This window comes from Gastrolobium bilobum, unplaced genomic scaffold (assembly GCF_033153095.1).
Source record: "Gastrolobium bilobum isolate Gb01-03AN ecotype WA unplaced genomic scaffold, APGP_CSIRO_Gbil_v1 utg2721, whole genome shotgun sequence".
Lineage (NCBI taxonomy): Eukaryota > Viridiplantae > Streptophyta > Magnoliopsida > Fabales > Fabaceae > Gastrolobium > Gastrolobium bilobum.
The window spans coordinates 185,461-204,116 of record NW_026896314.1 but is presented as its reverse complement, the minus strand read 5'-3'; the positions used below and the strand labels follow the sequence as shown (position 1 = coordinate 204,116).

The 18,656-nt window shown below is 39.4% G+C and overlaps 1 pseudogene; it reads right to left on the bottom strand.

Annotated features, from left to right (window-relative positions):
• Window positions 1–9,587: 9,587 nt before the first annotated feature.
• Window positions 9,588–17,111, bottom strand: LOC133298904 (uncharacterized; annotated as a pseudogene).
• Window positions 17,112–18,656: the final 1,545 nt, after the last annotated feature.

Genomic DNA, 18,656 nt, shown 5'->3' with positions numbered 1-18,656 from the left:
CTAAATGCGAATTGTTTGCTTCGGTATTAGAGGACTGTGAGCTAGGTGATTTGGGGTTTGCGTAATCAGCTTTCACTTGGGAAGGGCCTAAATGGAATAACCATCAAAGGGTCTACAAGGGGCTTGATCGAGTGGTAGCAAATCTACATTGGCACCTTCAGTTTGACAATGCTAAGGTGTGGCACCTACCGAGAATTATGTCTGATCATAATCTAGTTTGGGTCAACTTAGCAACCAATTGTACCCCAGGGGAGAAGTAGTAGTTTGGGTTCCTAATTGCTTGGCATGAACACAGTGAGTTCTCAAACCTAATGAACTCTCATTGGGACAAAAGCCTCGACATTCCTTATATGTTGTAGTGTCTCATCCTAGTGATTCGATACTAGAATAGAGAGATATTCAGAGACATTGAGAAGAATAATGAGAGGATTGCGAAGAAGATTGAGAGGATTCAAAACCAACGCATTGCTAGTGACTCTCACCAACTGAGGAGCATTGATATTAAGCTACAAAAAGAGTTTCAGGTTGTTATAGAGCAAGAGGAACTACTGTAGTTCCAAAATTCAGGCACAAGTGGATTGCTGATGGAGATCGAAATACTAAGTTCTACCGCCTTGAATATTGTTATTAGAAGAAATTCCAACATGATAGCTCGTTTAATGAATGACCAGAATCAATGGATTGCTGAGCCGAATGGCGTAATTAAGATGATTCACTCATTCTACAAGAACCTTTTATCCGAAGACAATGAGAATAGGAGATGGTTGGACTCTTCCAATATATGGCCATCTATTTCTAATCTAGAGACAAAATGTATGGCAAGTGAGCCAAATTATGAGGAAATCAGACAATGCATGTTTGAAATACAACCTTTCAAGGCACTGGGGATTGATGGATTTCCAGCTTTCTTCTTCCAGAGAAATTGGAATAGTTTAAAGGATTAGGTGGTTAGCTTTGTCCATAAGATTTGAAAAAACCCATATCTAGTTTCATAAATAAATACCACTCTGTTGGTATTAATTCCAAAAGTCCAGGGTCCAACATATATTAAACAATTCAGGCCTATCTTTTTGTGCCTTGTTCTGTATAAGTTGATATCCAAATTGATTGTTCAACGACTGAAGCCAAAGCTGATGAGCTTAGTCTCCCCATCACAGGTTAGCTTCGTTCCTCAACATCACATACAAGAAAATATAGTCATTGTCCATAAGCTTATTCATAGTATGCACCGAATGAAGGGTGAGAAGTCCTTTATGGCAGTGAAGATATACTTGGAAAATGCCTATGACGACTGAGCTAGAATTTTATCAACTAGATTTTAAATGAGGTACATATTCCCAACAGGATGACAAGGTTAGCTTCGTTCCTCAACATCACATACAAGAAAATATAGTCATTGTCCATAAGCTTATTCATAGTATGCACCAAATGAGGGGTGAGAAGTCATTTATGGCAGTGAAGATATACTTGGAAAATGCCTATGACGACTGAGCTAGAATTTTATCAACTAGATTTTAAATGAGGTACATATTCCCAACAAGATGACAAATATTATTATGGCTTCATTGAGATCACCCCCAATTAATATCCTTCGTCAAGGTGACCCTATTTTTCTATATTTATTTATTATATGCATAGAGAAGTTATCCCACATAATTGACACTACAACCAGAAAAAAACCTTTAGCTCCCTATTCGTATGGGTAGGGGGACCCTCAATATCATGTCTCATGTTCGCAGATGATCTAGTGCTTTTTGCGGAGGCTAGCAAAGAACAAATGCATACCACGATGAGATGCCTAAAGCTGTTTGAGGAAACCTCGGAGCCTAGACGCAACACGGAAAGGTTACCAAACAACATTATGGAAGTTACCACAATCAGTCTTGGCCACTGTTCCTTCCTTTAAAACGCAATGTGGGAAGCTGCCAATGGGAATGTGCCATGAATTGGAAAAATTACAAAGGAAATTTATTTAGGGGGATAAGGAGGGATAAAGGAAGATGCATCTCATAAGTTAAGATATTTTAACCACTCCTAAGATAGCGGGGGGGCCTCGGCCTAAAAAGATTGGCTGATTTTAATGATGCCTTCATAGCTAAATGGGCATGGGTGTTTATTCTAATCCACAAGCTATACGAGTAAGGCTTTTGAAGGAAAAATATGCCCAAAACTGAATAGGGGTGGAGTTATTTTCTTTTAAAAGTGAAGATTCTAGACTTTGGAAACATATATGTTTGATGTGGAGGAAGATGGATGAGCATTCATGTTGGGAAGTTGCAGATTGAAAGAGTGTAAGGTTTTGGCATGATAGGTGAGCTAATAAAAGTGGCAAACTTATGGATAAATATATAATGCCAATTCCATGGGAGGAATCATAAAAAAGAGTTGCAAACTATGTAAATGAATTTGGGGATTGGAGGATTGACCTACTGGTTACGTGGCTACCTAATGAAGAGATCGTGATAATTAAAAGTTGCCTGCATCCTTAACCTCAAGATGGTTCTGATAAATTTTGTTGGAATATCCCTGGCAATGGAGAGGTCTCCGTCAAGGAGATTTACAAGCTCTTGACATAAAAGCTAAGGGGAGAAAATGGAAGCTCACATATATGGAACATCATATGGAAGTGGAAAGGACCTCACAAAATTCAAGTTCTTTTATGTAAGATGGCTCACTAGAGACACCTCACGAAGAGTAGATTGGAATACATGCAAATGGGTGAGGCTACATGTAGTTTGTGTAATAAGTGTAGAAGAATCTCTTCTCTATGCAATGAGAGACTGTGACGCTTTGCACCTGCTATGGACCAGATTACAAGCGCCTAGGTATTGTCTGAAATTTTTTGCACCGCAACATGAGTGGATCATGTTTAATTTAAGTGTTGACACAGTAGACAACAGGGGTGTGCCTTGACATACCGCATTTGCAACTTCTATTTGGCTTATTTGGAAATGAAGAAATGATATAATCTATAATGCCCAGAACCTGCGTAATGGATATAACCACTTTATTATTTTAGAACAGGCATATGAAATATAGTTTGTTGTAAATAAAAGTAACAATATCAACCGAAGCACAAGGTATGAAGAGGCTCCAATTGCCTGGAAATTTTCGAAAGTTGGGTGGGTGAAGCTAAACACTGATGGTGCTACTAAGAGGAACCCAGGTATGGCAGTGTGTGGAGGTTTGATTAGAGATTGCACTGGCCAATGATTGAATGGATTCTCTTACCATGTTGGTTATTATAATGTTATAGTGGCAGAGTTGTGAGGGATATTGAAGGGCATCTAGTTAGCTTGGGAAGGACGATGGAGAAGGGTGATAATTGAAAAGTGACTCAAAGATTGCGGTCACGTGGCTCGTCACAAGAAGTGAGCCAGCCTGTGAGCCTCATTTTGTGACTCGGGTACGTGCATGGATGGACAGAGAATGAATTGTGAAGAATAAACACATTTATAGAGAAGGAAATTTATGTGCAAATTGGCTATCTAATTTCCCCCTAGTAAACCAAGATGAAGAAGACTTCCGTGTTTTCTCGCCCCCCTTAATATTCATTTGTTGTATGTAGCTAATTTAGGTAGTGTGAGTAAGTTGTGTTTTATTTCTTCTATTTAGCCAGCGTGGGGACTTGTCCCATCTAGGATACAAAAAAAATAAAAAAATGGGACTAGTTAGGCTGATTTCCAAGCCAATTAGTCGGATCGATAGGTCCAATCCAATTTTAATAACAATAGTTAGAAGTTGAATACCACCTTAAGTCACCATTCTGATTATGGCCTTATCAGCATAAACTCTAATTGAGTTAAAAGTTCATGTTTAGATTGATTAACTATATGCCTTTTGTCTAAAATCCTATGTTTTCATAAGCTCGAAGATAAATTACACTCATTAGGATTACGTTCCAATAGGCTATACACACCGCTAATAGAAATATTTCCAATATATTAGCAAAGAAGCATATCCAATTAAAAATGTAAATATAAAGCCTTTTATATTACTTGTATTCATAGTTCAATTTATATGCATTTAAATATCATAAATCTATAATTTATATGCATTTCATCTATTCAATTTTTCTTTCTTTCTTAGTTTGATCCTATTGGTGAATAAGAAGTACCTACCCAAACAAAATCAATCTGGACCAAAATTCCACTACAAGCATACTGACTTGGCCCGTTAACACAACGGTACCTATTCTTTGCCTTAATAAAGATCACACCTATGTCCATGAAGCGTTACATGTTATCAAATGGACCCGCCCAATTAACTAACTCTGCCTTAACCTGCCACGCTTCAAGAATAAAAAAAATGAGCCCACATAACAATCAGGGCCATGTGGAAACCATTTATCTCCAAAGCAGATGCAATTGAAGTGCGTACAAATACCACCTGATATTGATACCGATACCCTCTCTGTCCAGCCATATACACATTATACTCAACATCCCAAATCACCCCAATTTTTTATTTTTATTTTTTATAAACCAAACATAAGTATTCTTTTAAGACGAGTTAGCCTTTTCGGATATTCTTACAAAGTTTAATTCTTTAGGTTGGAGGATAGGCCTTACGGGAGGTTTCCCATGCTTCAGGGCTTCGTTGAGGAAGAAATACACGATATTCGATCCCTACGATGTTCTCGCCACAGTGGTTCTCCGAGGGAAAGGCGGCGAGTATACTCTAAGGGTCGTGAGGGGAGGATCGGCGGTCGGTCCATTCAACTTACTAGGTGTCCCACAGACCCACACTACATGCAAAAATGCATAATCTATACTTGTCTCCTTTGTGACATCAACCAAGATCCTAGATACCAACCTTTATAAATGATATGCTGATTGCCCCCACTTCCTTGTGCCTCTAGCCACACAGTCAGGTAAATCCGCCCAACTCCCAAATCTTTCCAATGCCAAAAAGTAGACTAGTCAATTGACAACTAGGCGAGTAGATTTCATCCTGAGGATGCCCAGATAGAGCGCTACGGTATCTGGGATGTCATTGCCAAGGACTTAAGGCTAGATAGGCAGGTGGCCTAACTCTTAGACCATTTCTGGTTCTAGCTCTTCTTTTTCTACATATTCTTCACGTATGCCGTACTCTTCTTAGTCATAATTTTACTCTCCTAGGGCAGTTGGGGCTTTATGGATTGACGTCAGGTCGCGTGAAGGGTCTAATTCGGTCGGCGAGGGTAGTGGCTTTCGGGGGGAGTAGAGGTTTATCCGCGAATGGCCTGAGTTGGCTGTAGTGGCTGTCTGAGTCCTAGAGATGATCAGGAAGAAATTGATCCTCTTTCTCCTTCTCCCTCCAGGTTCATCTACCGAAGACTTTTCCACAACTTTGTTTCCCTCTTCGGGGATATTTGCTAGTCGGATCACCTGATGGCATAGACTTGGGCTGATATAGAGGTTCAATTCATCGTATCTTCATTTATTGATGAGGCTACTCCTTAAAAGTCATATACTTCTGAAATGAACTTTCAACTTACCCCGGGGAGAGGTTTCTAACAATCAATTGGTTATCCTACCGGTAACAGAGGTGTTCTGGATGGCCCAACGTCATATGGCCAATGGCCTAAGCCCAAACCCTTTTTTCATATCCACGTCAGGCTTACCAACCCTCCAGCCTCTGTGCCCCCAAGGCGACTACAGTTCCTAGATGAGACACCAAAATATCTCACCTTGGGACTCTAACTCCCTGGGAGACCGCCCCAACACTATAAGTAGTAACCACCCCATCGTCATACGCTAATATCGCTAGGTGTCGCAACCGGATCGCGACGTGACGGCGAAAGAAATTGAATATTAAAAAAAACAATGGAGTCGCCACCAAAGTTTATTTGGGAAAACATTGGAAAAAACTTTTTGTTTGAGAAGACTGGTCTTTGATAAAAGAAATTGGATTCAGGAGTCGATTGCGAGTAGGGAAGGTGTTAGCACCCTACACCGTCCGTTTTAAAGAACGGTTACCTTATATTAATTGTGCAAATTATTGAAAAAATTTAAATATTCATTTCACCCCAAGAAATTAAACAGAATTGATTAAAGAAAAAAAGAAATAATTATGAAATCTATTTTTGTGCTTGACGGGAAGGGTCCCGCTCCGACGTATCCCTCGGTACAATAGGGAACTCAAAGCTACGTCGTTCTGTAAAAAATATTTGTGGGTTAGTTGATTTTGATTATTTTGAAAATAACTTTGAGAAAATATTATCAATTTTGAAAAAGAATCCGTCATAGCTCATAATTTAAGGTAGCAGTGCTACACGTAAATTCTTACGAAGATTACAACATTTGAGGATGGAAGACCATACATCAACGTTGTAATTTGTTGCTATGATATTTTAGAATAAAAATCTATTAGATAGATAATTTCGATTTTTTTCTTTCTTTTTTTTACTTTTTGAAATCTTGAGAGAACATATTTAATTTAGAAAATGAATCCACTTTGTGCAGGATATAAGATAACATAGCTATACGTATATCCATATGATATTTACAACACTTGAAGATGAAAGACCATACATCAACATTGTAAATCATTGCGTGAATTAAAACACTGGTCATAACACAAATTTATTTATTTTTAATCATCATATTTTTTTTGATTTTTTGTTGTTGTTGTTGTTTCTTAAAATGTTTAATCTATTTCATAAATATACGAAAAAAATCATAAACTGTATTAAGATAAGCAAAACACATCACATCTTTTATATTTTATATCTTTACTAAATCTTAACCTGAGTAAACATTTTTATTATTTTTTTTCTTTTGTAATTTTTGAAGTTTTATATAAAAAAAATGCCTAAAAAAAACGTATAACTAAAAAGAAAGGAAAAAAAACACGGATCATTTATGATACTACTACATCAGCGTATGATATAACTAATGTACTCTTCATTATCTATGTAATGGGCTTGGCCTATTTTCCTTCAGCTAAGTTAAAACTAGGGGTGCTAAACGAACCAGGGGCTTTTGACTCGGCTCGTGAAGGCCTAGGCTTACATGTCTAAAATGATTGTTAGACCCAGGCTTGGACTTGTATAAAAGCTCGTTTAATAAAAAGGCCTAAGGCTCCAATTTAAAGGCTCGGCCTTAGAGCCTCTCAGGCTTGCCTAATATATTTATTTATTATTTATTTTTTATATTTTTTGTACTACTTGTGATAACCCTCTCTCTCTCCTCAATCCATTTGATTCCATTTTATTAATTAAACAGACTTTTTGAATAATTTTATTTTATATTATGCTATTTGGATATACATTAAATTTATGAATATTTATGGAATTACTAGTGCTGTTGATTGTATATTTTGTTTGAATAAATTTTTGTTGTCTTATTTTTTTTAAACAGGCTTAACAGGCTAAAGCAAGCTTTCATTTTTTGTAAATAAGACAGGCCACAGGCTGAAATTACATTCGTGACAGGTAACGGGCTTGGCCAGACTGACACATTTAAATACAAGCTTAACCTTTTAAGATCAAAGCTCGGCTCGGCTCGGCCCGTTAACACCCCTAGTTAAAACTAAACCACACAAATATCTTACACTAATAATCTAATAGATATAAGATGGTCATGAAGTTAGAAAGAGACGGCTTACAGTGGTGAGCAGGAAAATGAAAACTGATGGCCTAGCAAGGTGTTGTGCAGTAGTGAGGCGGTGCTTGCAGTGGCGTGACGGTGAGTGAAGAGATGAGGTGATGCGAAGTGGTGCTCCGGCCAGTGTGCGCGGTGGCTGGCGATGGCGGTGCGGTGACACACGGTGGTGCTCCGATAGGCGTCACAAACTTCTTATTGTGTTGATTTTTGTTGGATTTGAAAGTTGATGGTCATGGATTCATGGTGGTTCAGTAAATGGCACACACATACTTACTGTGTTGGTTTTTTTTTCTGAGTTTGAGTTTGAAGGTGTATGGGGTTTCTCTCCTATTTTCTCTCCTTTGTATTTTAGATTTTTTTTTGTAACCAGAAGCTTTCTCCAAAAGGGGATCCTTCTTTACTATGTTTTTCTGTTTTTTATAGATGAAGAAGAAAAAGAACCCCAACTCGTTCTATATGGTGGGTAATAGGTAGAGGTGAACTCTCCAGTGTATTCCTAGGATACCTTGCTCAAACCATATGGAGATCTTTTCAATGTTCCATTTTTGGTCTCTGTCTTTTTCTACTTCACAAGCAACACAGAGCCTTGTAACAGTGACCAAACCTCCATGGCAGAGCATCAAATGACAAGATTTTATTTTTATTATTTTTTAATTTTGTATTTTGTTTTATTTTAAATTTGAATCTCCTGGACAATTTTTGGTGTCTACAGCTTCTTTACTTGTTTCTTACTAGATAATATGAATAACTATAGTTTTTCGTATTATCATGGTAAGGAAAAAGTAAAGACATGAATTCCAATTTTGTTCTAGTAGAGATAAACTGTTGCGGTATAATGGACTCGACTTGAGCATAAACTTAAAGGCGCGGGGGGATGGACCCGACTTGATGAAAATTTAAAGATGCGGGAGAGTGGACCCGTCTTGACAAATATTTAAAGGTGCGGAAAAATGGACCCATCTTGGTAGAAATTTATAGGAGCGGGAGAGTGGACCCAACTTGACAAAAATTTGAAGGTACGGGGGAATAGACCCGTCTTGACAGAAAATTTAAATGAGTGGGAGAGTGGACCCGTCTTAACAAAAATTTAAAGGTACAACAGAATGGACTCTATTTGAACATGAGTAATAAATAAGTGCGAGACAGAGATCTCGGCTTGGGGTATCCACATTGCACAGAATCCAAGATAGTAGGACTATACGAGAACTCTTACGAATCACGTAACACTTGAGGATGGAAAGCCATACAATCAACGTTATGGATCGTTGCATGGATTAATTTGAGTTATGGATGTCCAAAATGTGAGGACAGTTAATCAATTACGGGACAAGGGCCCCGACTTGAGCATGAGTGAGTGCGAGATATGGATCTCAGCTTGAGCTAGTGTGGGTGTGAATGCCCGAAAAGCAAATAACCATGGTGTTTGTTATTTTTCTTTTTGTTTTTTCTATGAAATGTGAAGATGATGCAATATGCAATGCATGTCACAATGCAGACTCTTGGAATTTTAAAATTTGGAAATTTTCTCTTTTTCTTTGTTTCCACGACAACCCTTAGTTCTGCCTCCTCACAGTCTCAATTGCCTTTTAACTCAAGAATGAACTGAAGGGTGTTCTTGTTTCTTGTACCCGGACTATGGTGTCGGTCCTTTGAATTGCAGTTTGACATCAGTTACTTGTCGTGCCATGCCTTTGGGAGATTTGTCATATTTTATAATGATCTTTTGAAGCAATTATGCTCATATGATATCATCACACATTTCATATTTTAGTATAAACTTATCATAAAAAATGCATATGCAAATGACAATGAAATCGAAGAACGAAGAAATTGTTATAAATATTGTGTGGAAAAAGGCAAAGATACGAAGGAGCTATATGATAAAGAGACAAAAATTCAAAAAAGTAATGGTAAAAGAAAAGGTTGCGGCTCATCCAGTGATGCTCTTCCTAATGACCAATGCTAGCTTCCCATGCTTATCATCTTGAATATGCTTTAATCAACTTCCATGGATATCAATTGCCCCAATCTTTGTGCGTCAAATGTACGATTTGCCCCAATACGAATGGAAGTGCGATATCCGTGCAAGGCAAAAGGAAGCATTTCACTCCAGCCCCTGTATGTTATCACCATCTTTTGAATGATCTTCTTGATGTTCTTGTTTGCTGCTTCAACTGCTCCATTCATCTTCGGTCGATATGGGGAGGAGTTACGATGTTGTATCTTGAAGCTCTCGCATAATTCCTTCATCATCTTTTTATTCAAGTTGGTTGCATTGTCAGTAATGATCTTGTTCGGCAAGCCATAACGACAGATCAACTATTTCTTGATAAACTTGACGACTACGGTTCTGGTTACGCTGTCATAAGAAGCAGCTTCGACCCATTTGGTGAAATAATCAATTGCGACCAGAATGAAACGATGCCCATTTGAGGCTTTTGGTTCAATTGCCCCAATGACATCCATCCCCCACATTGAAAATGGCCATGGTAATGTTAAGACATTCAAAGGCATTGGCGACGCATGAACATTATCAGCATATGTCTGACATTTATGGCACTTTTTCACATAGTTGAAACAATCAGCCTCCATAGTCAACCAATAATAGCCTGCCCTCAAGATTTTCCTTGTCTCCTCAAGTTTCTCTTATCATTCTCTGAGGCATTAGGAGGATATTCTCTGCTCTTAATGTAGCATTTGATATCATGATACCACGGATTCCCATCAAGCTCTTCTTCCACTGTTTTACAATACGCAGGCTGATCACGAGTTTCCTTCCTTACCAGTGGCATATCTCTGTCATGGCTTATCTTGAACATTGATGATAAAGTGGCTAAAGCATCGACCAATTGATTGTCTTCACGAGGGATGTGATGGAACAAAATTTCATTGAACTGCTACATTAACTCCTTTATGTAAACATGATAACGGACTAACTTGGCATCTCGCATTTCCCAATCTCCTCTTAGTTGATCGATAACTAGAACAGAATCCCCATACACCTTGAGAACTTTTTCTTTTGATTCTATTTTTGCTTGGATCCCCATGGCACATGCCTCATATTCTGCTATATTATTTGTACAATCAAAACACAATTTGGATGTGAATGGAATGAAATGGCTCTCTGGGGAAATTAGAATAGCTCCAATTCCATGCCCTGGTGCATTAGATGCCCCACCAAACAATAAAGTCCATTCTTCCTTCTGCGATGACTCTTTTACTCCTTTAAATAAAGCCATTATATCTTCATCTGGGAAATCACACTGCATCGACTGATAATCTTCCACGGGCTGGTGAGCCAAATACTCAGCAAGAGCACCGCCTTTTATTGCCTTTTGAGTGACACAAAAAATGTCATATTCTGATAAGAGAACTTGCCAGCGAACTATTCTCCCAGTAAGAGTTGGTTTCTCAAAAATATACTTGATCGGGTCCATCTTTGACACTAACCAAGTAGTATAACACAACATATACTGCCTCAAGCGACAAGCAGCCCACACCATAGCACAACAAGTTCGTTCCAATAACGAATAATTTGCTTCGCAACTAGTAAACTTTTTGCTCAAGTAGTAGATGTCGTGCTCTTTTCTACCAGATTCATCATGCTTCCCTAATACACAACCCATGGATTCATCAAGCACCGTTGGATACATAATGAGAGGTCTTACCGGCACCGGAGGAACCAAAACGGAGGGTTCTTGCAGATATCGTTTGATCTTCTCGAAAGCCTTTTGACAGTCTTCATTCTATACTACAGTTTGATTCTTGCGTAACAATTTAAAAATTGGTTCACAAGTTATAGTTAACTGAGATATGAACCTGGTAATATAGTTCAATATCCCTAAGAATCCATGAACTTCCTTTTCGGTGCGAGGAGCTGGCATATCTATGATTGCTCGGACCTTGTCAGGATCAACTTCTATCCCCTTTTAACTAACTATGAACCCCAATAATTTGCCTGACTTCACACCAAATGTGCATTTAGCTGGCTTCTACCTGAGCTTGAACTTTCTCAACCGCTCAAAAAGCTTTTGTAGGTTGACTATGTGGCCCTCTTCTGTTTGAGACTTGGCAATAATGTCATCTATATAAACCTCTATCTCTTTATGCATCATGTCGTGGAACAAGGTCACCAGCGCTCTTTTATATGTTGCCCCTGCATTTTTCAAACCAAACGGCATTACTTTGTAGCAAAATGTTCCCCATAACGTGATGAATGTGGTTTTCTCCAGTCTTCAGGAGCCATTTTGATTTGGTTATAACCCGAGAAACCATCCATGAAGGAGAAAAATGAGTGTTGAGCAGTATTATCCACCAGAGCATCGATATGAGGAATTGGAAAATCATCTTTGGGGCTAGCTTTATTCAAATTTCGATAATCAACACACATTTGAACCTTCCCATCTTTCTTTAGGCCTAGAACAATGTTGGCAACCCATTGAGGGTATTTAGAAACGACAATAAAACCTGCATCAAACAGTTTTTTGACTTCCTCTCTAATTTTCAATAGCATCTCCGCCTTCATTCGTCTCAACTTTTGCTTAACTGGTGGATACTCGGGCTTCAAAGGCAATCTGTGTTCAACTATGCTAGCATATAGTCCGGGCATATCTTGGTATGACCATGCAAAAATATCATTGTAATCACATAAGAGCTTAATCAACTTGCTACGCTCACTCTCTTTCATACAGGTGCCAATTTTAATTTCCCTTTTATCATATTCAATCCCCAAGTTGATTATTTCAATTAACTCATCGTGGGGTTGAATCTATTTGGCTTCTTGCTCTATTGATCTCATTACTTCAGGGGAAGGATCCCAACTTTCTTTACCATCCTCGTCAGCATGATTAATAGGGTGATCAAAATCATATGATGAGATTCCAACACGGTCATTTTCGAGAGAATCACTTTTAGATCTGTATTTATTGGTGTTAACACAAGAAAAGAAGAAAAATGAATAAATATTAATGCGATGACTAGGTGAAAGGTAAGGAAAACAAGGATAACTGAAGAAAATGCATTCATTGATAACAAATACTGAAAATGAAACATGTGAGCCCATATTACAAAAGTAATCCTAAAGCCTTGGGTAGAGCAATAGGATTAGCACTACAAATTACTTTGAATCTAAGATCATGGGTAACTCGACTATCTCCCAATTGTCAAGCTCTATATCTGGAGAGCAAGGATACACCAAGTTAATGTGCTGGTTGACAATATGATCATCTTTAATGGTAGCCACTTGGTCTGAGAACACCAATCCAGCGCATCTGAAGCTTTGCCGAATTTCACAGATGGGAATGCCCTCAATTTTTGGCTCTCTACCTTCCAACCGAGCTATCCTTCTTTCCTTTCTATCTTCTATGACTCTTCTTTTATCCGCTCTAGTAGGTTTGTATCCCAGCCCAAATCTGTTTTGATTCTCACATAGTCGTAGCGGTTCAACAATGCCTTCTCTATTCTTCCCTAAACCATGTCCATACGAATATCCTCCCTCAAGCATAAGCTTAGCCACCATTAAGGATGCATTAGATGGTTTTGGCTTCACAACTTGGGCTCCTTCCCCTACAGAAGTAGTGTTGGCAATCTTAAGTGCTTGGAAAGCAGTTTCAAGGGCTTCCTCTGCAGCTTCAATATAGGGGGTTAATGATGTTTTGCTCACCAACAAATCTTCTTCACTTGAGATAATTATCAACTTGTTGTCCACTATAAACTTCAACTTTTGGTGCAATGTGGAGGGAACAACTCCTGCAGAGTGAATTCATGGTCGCCCCAAGAGACAACTATAAGCTGGCATGATGTCCATCACTTGGAAGGTGATTTCAAAAGTACATAGGCCGATCTGGACCGGAATATCAATTTCCCCAATCACTTGTCTTCTAGTAGCATCGAAAGCTCTCACTATCATAGCACTTGGTTTCATGTATGACATATCAAAAGGCAGTTTTGACAGTGGCATTACATTCAAAGAGGAGCCATTGTCAACAAGTACTCTAGCCATGACATGATCTTGACATTTCACAGAAATGTGCAAAGCTTTATTATGCCCCCTTCCCTCGACAGGTATTTCATTATCAGTAAAACCAATATAATTATCAGCAACAATGTTACCAACAATGCCATCAAACTTGTCCACAACAATGTCATGGGCGACATGAGCTTCATTCTGCACCTTCATTAACACCTTCCTGTGTGGCTCAGGATTCAACAATAAGGACAACAAAGATATTTTCGCCGGAGTGCGATTTAATTGTTCCACCACTTTATATTCGCTTTGTCTTATGAACTTCAAAATTTCACAGGCTTCCTCATAAGTTACTGTTTTCTTGCACCCATCTTGACAGATTTTCCCTCCAATAACCTTCTCTTCCTTGTTTTCTTGCACCCATCTTGACTGATTTTCCCTCCAATAATCTTCTCTTCCTTGTTTTCTTTTTTGTCTTCTTTCACTACTTCCTTGGCCAAATCATTTCAAAGCTCTTCAGGGGTATAAATACGACCACTTCGGGTCATTCCACCAATTCCAGAAACATTTGTGACAATAAAAAAGCCTGTACTAGAAGACGCTGACAATTGATCATTGCTAGTAAGAACCTGCACATCATACTTCCATGGCACAACTTTGGTGTCCTTGTAGGCGAACAAGGATGGTACTTGAATGGTAATTGGCTTTGAGCTGCATGCTGCCTGTATAGGTGAGTTTCTTGTGTAATGAACTACAAGTGGTTTTTGGAAGGAGGCGGTATGCTCAATAGTTGGCGAGATCACCATCAAAACTTGGGTACTCACGCCCACCTGATCTTCTTTTCTTTAGCCATATTTATGTCTCTATCATCGTGGCAGCCAATTTGCACCAATTGCATGTCTATCAAATCCTGAAGAATCTGCTTAAATTCGTCACAATCTTCAATGGAATGCCCCACATTTGGATGGATTCCACACATCATCCCTTCATCATGGATTCCCTCCTCTTTAACTTGGGCTTGTATCATCCCGTACTTACAAAGCTCTTCGAAGATTGTTTTTAGAGGAGTTTTGATATCTGCCACCTTTCTCACAAGATGCTGATTTGAAAACTCTTCAACAACATTGACCCCAGAACTTCCATGATTAGGCAAAGGGTTATTGCCAACATTAGGAGCATCTTCTTTTAAGTTCCACCACTTGGCATCAATTAAACTTTGCACCTTAAACTTCAAGGCATTACAACTTTTAGTAGAATGGCCCACAGCTCCAGCATGATAATCACATTTAGCATTTGCATTGAATCCTCTAGGGTAAGGAGGTTCAAGTGGTTTCATTGGACATGGCACAACAAGTGAACTCTGGACGAGGTGTGGTAAAAGCTCAGTATAGGACATGGGAATTGGGTCAAATTTAACGGGTTTTTTCTCATAGTTATTCGGGGGTCTTCTTGGATTTGAATTTTGAGGCCATGACTGAGGTGGTCGTGACGGTACGGTTGGAATTGTCTGTGGCTGGGAAAATGGTGGTGGTTGATAAGGCATCATTGGGTGATAAGGTTGGGGATATGAGGTATTTGAAGTATTGGCAACATAAGGGTAAGACATGAATGGGGTTTGTAAACTTGGTTGAGGATTGGAATATGTGGGGCCAGGTCTGCCCGTGGCAAAACTTTGCTAGTTGAAAGACACAACATGGGTTTCTCCTTCTTTTTTCTTCCCCATCCCAATTGACGGTTTCTTCATACTAACAACCTCTGGAGAATTATGAGTGCTTTTGCCACGCCTCATCCCGCCTTATACTCTTTCTGCTATAACGACAATGTCAGAGAAGTTCGATGACACGCTTCCAATCATCCGATCGTAGAATGGTGATTGGAGGGTATCAATGAATGTAGTAACTATTTCCTTTTCCAACAGCGGGGGTTCTACTTGCGCAGCTAGTTCCCTCCATCGTTGAGCATATTCTTTAAAAGACTCAGCATTCTTCTTTGCCATATTCTGCAGCTGTAATCTATCTGGAGCCATATCAACGTTGTACTTGTACTACTTGAGGAAAACATCAGCTAAATCTTTCCAACAACGTATATGTGCTCGCTCAAGGTGTGTGTACCAACTCGAAGCGGCCCCAGTCAGGCTATCCTGAAAGAAATGGATCAATAAATTCTCGTCTTGGGCATATGCAGCCCATCTTTCGACAATACATTGTTAGATGACTCTTTGGGCAAGTGGTCCCTTTATACTTGTCAAAATCGGGTACTTTAAATTTTGGAGGGATAACAACATTAGGAACAAGGAAAAGTTCAGAGGCGTTTCCAAGGCCATAATTGCTTCCTCCTTCTACAACTCTTAATCTATCTTCCAGAACTTCTAATTTTCCCATAGATTGCAAAAGTCCAACCGAAGAGTTATTCATGGTGTCATGAGCAATTCCATGAGGGAATTGTGGTATCATGTTTACACGATTGGAGTGTGGGGTTGGTGGATTCCTATTTGCAATAAAGGGAAGTACTTTGGGATGAGATACATTTTGTGAATTTGAAACAGGTGGAACCATCGATGCGCCACCAACAGGGAAAGGTGGTTGTGTTTGTGGGTTTTCAATAGCGTTTGGGTGAGGAACTTGTGGTTGAGTAAGGTTTGGAGTGGGTGTTGGCATGCTACCATCTCGAGGGTTAGTAGCTTGTGGTGGTACAAATCCTGGAGGTAGGCCATATGGAGGGAATGGTGGTATATTTCCTTCTTGTAGATTGGTTATTGGTAGGTGTAAGGGATTATTTGGGTATACCGTAAGAGGTAGAAGGGTCTTGGCCACTATCACAGGTAACTGCTCATTTTCCTCCAAATATGCATACTTCAGATGGTCAGGTAGATCCTTCACTTCCAACTTAGGTGGCTGCTCAGTGGATGGGAGAAGTCTAGTGGGTGCAGGTTCTGCAGAAAACACATTAACATCTATGCCTGCAATCAAATTCTCAGAAATAGAATCATCAATAATTTCAACAGGCAACTCAGAATTCAACACCAATGCAGAACCACTATGCAAATCATCATTCAATACATGATTAAAATCAGAACAACACAAAGCTATCTCAGCACAAGCAGTACAGTTACTATTATCAGTACAATCACATAACAAAGCAGAATCAAGTAATGATGATAATTCTGGATATTCAGCAGTTAAGTCAGCAAAGATATCATCCACCATTTCATCAATTACATCTATACAGAAAATAGAATGCTCTTCCATAGGAAATTTCATGGCATCAAAAATATTAAAATTAACCATGCTATCACCAAATTCCAAGGAAAGAGTACCAGCATGCACATCTATCTTAGTCCTAGCAGTTTTCATGAAAGGTCTACCAAGTATAATTGTACTACTAGGATTCTCACCCTCCATCCCTAAGATATAGAAATCAGCAGGAAAAATCAAATTGTTCACCCTAACTAATATATCCTCAACTACACCAGAAGGATGAACACTACTCCTGTTGGCTAACTGAACAACAATACCAGTAACACGCAAGGGACCAAGACCAAGAGACTTATACATAGATTCAGGCATAACATTAATGGATGCTCCTAAGTCTAACATACAATCATGAAAAACAGAATTTCCAATAATGCAAGGGATAGTAAATGTCCCTGGATCTTGACACTTCTTGGGCATGGGCTGGATGAGTGCTGAAACATTCTAGCTGACGCTGACTCGCTCATCTCCTTTCAGCCTCCTCTTGTTGGTCCACAACTCCTTCAGAAATTTGGTATATCTTGGAATTTACTGAATCGCATCCAAGAGTGGGATGTTTATCTCTACTTTCCTGAAGGTGTCAAGAATCTCTTTATCTTGAGCTTTAGTTGCTTGCTTCTTAGACTAAGTGGCTCTTTGAGGGAAAGGCAGCGGGATGTGGAAATCAGAAGTATCAGTATTTTGCTTCCTTGAACTATTGTCACCTCCCTGGGATCACTCGGCAGTAGATTGGTTTGGCTCCTCCAATTGGTTGCCAGACCGCAGAGAAATGGCACTAACATTGTCGGTTCCCTTTGGATTTGGAATTGTTTAGGATGGAAGAGAACTGCCACTTGCTTGTTGATTATGACTCATTGATGTTGCAAGTTGGCCAATCTGTGTTTGCAGATTCTGGATGGAAGACTCTGTCCTCTGCTGGAACTGCAGATTATTAGTTGCCATCTACTTCACTAAATTCTCCAAAGAAGGACCATTGCTACTGGCTTGCTGCTGCATTGGTGGCTGCTGCATCTGCTGCGGAGGTGCAAATTATTGGAAATTATGCCTCTGTTGTGAGGGTACAAACTGTTGCCTCTGCTGGAATGGTGCACTTTGTTGATTCTAGCCCCACCTTAAATTTGGATGATTTTTCCAGCCAGGATTATATGTATTTGAGAAGGGATTGTTTTGCTACTGCTGCTGGTGCTGTGGATTTCCAGGAAAAACTACAGCAACAGACTGATCAACTTGGGAACCGTTGTCATGTAAGGAAGGACAAGCATCCGTGGGATGAGAAGGATCACAGCAGATGCCACACGGGTTGCTTGTCTATTGAGCAGAAGGTTGCACTGTCTGTGTCACTGCCAACTGCCTCACCATTGATGTCAACTCATCAAGCCTGTTCTCTATTCTCTGGTTATCTGTGCTTGATGCTCCGGCTGCTACCACTATTGGATTTTGCATTGGAGAAGTTTGCACTTGGAACACTGCACTGCTGTTTGCTCTAGTGCCAAATTGTTGAGCATTGGCTGCTATCTCAGCAATCAACTCTTTTGCCTCAACACGGGTTTTATTGCTCAGGACTCCTACACTAGCTGCATATAAAAGATTCCTATCCATAGGCAGCAACCCTTCATAGAAGTAAACAATCAAGAAATTTTCTGGAATCTGATGGTGTGGACAGCTTGCACAAAGCCTTTTAAACCGCTCCCAATACTCATGCATGTTCTCCCCATTAGCCTGCTTTATGCCACTGATATCCTTTCTGATTATAGTAGCTCTGGATGAAGGGAAGAATTTCTCCAGAAAAAATCTTGACATATCATTCCAGCTTATAATGGAGGAAGGTGGCAAGTAGTACAACCAATC